The following is a 1,077-nucleotide window of genomic DNA, read 5'->3' as shown; positions in this document are numbered from 1 at the left end:
AAATTTCAAAAGATATGTCAAATATACTCTGACAACAATATAATGAAGTTATACAATAGTGAACAATATTCACAATTTTGAAAATTAAAAAGCCTTCTAAATAACTCAGGAGTAAAAGTAAATCATATCTAACCACTGCCAGTCTTGTCTCAAAGCCTCTTTAGGTATTGATGTTACTGGCATTTATATACCCTTGCCTGGGTTCCATGGAGGCTACCAGGCTAATGAAGGCTTCCTTCTTGCTTTTTACTGAATATTGGTTGAAATAATCATGGGATTTTTTTTTAAAGTAGAATTGAAATATAATGAAAATACCACATGTCAGTAACTTGTTACAATCTTTTGAGAAAGCTCTATGATTTAACTTTTTCTAATAAAAGAAATGAAGCCAATGGTTAATTATATTTTCATTTTTAAAGAATTAAAACAAAAGAAGTGTACAAGTAACATATGAAATGCAATGACAGTATAAATCTGTGTAATATAAAATAAAAAATGCAGAGGATATAAAAATTCATTGTGGATTATTTGAAAAAAATTTAAAAAAAAATAAAAGAATAGGCAAATGTCTGCCAGGACCTATTGGTATAAAAAGAAGGCACAAATAAACAGTATTGTGATTATGAAGAAGACATAAATATAATTAAGCAAGAAATTCGATATATATTATTAATAAAAATGGCATGCCAACAATTTTGAAAACAGAACTTGCTGAAGAAGAAACTAAAAACTTTAATAGTTTTTGTCTATTTAAAGAAGTTTCAATAACTTCAAAGTTATTCCCCAAGGAAAACATCAGCCATATTGTTTATTAAAGGGGTATAGTTTATAATGATTTGATATAATACCTTGTAGAATATTGAAAATTTAGAACTATTTCCTTTCACATATAAGGACAAAGGTATTAAGAGAATTGAAGATCACATGTTTAATTCATTGTGAATATAAATTCAAAACACAACAAAAATTCCAGATTGCTATCTGTTAGTATTGAAAATGGCACTAGTGACAAATTTTTGTTTATCCAATTATGCAAATATTTAAAAAATATTTTAAATCATTTATGAATTTTCTAAT

The sequence above is a fragment of the Marmota monax genome, unplaced genomic scaffold (genome assembly GCF_021218885.2).
Source record: "Marmota monax isolate L192 unplaced genomic scaffold, Marmota_monax_Labrador192_F-V1.1 WCK01_AAM20220418_F8-fsc00123, whole genome shotgun sequence".
Classification (NCBI taxonomy): domain Eukaryota; kingdom Metazoa; phylum Chordata; class Mammalia; order Rodentia; family Sciuridae; genus Marmota; species Marmota monax.
This window is presented reverse-complemented; position numbering follows the sequence as displayed.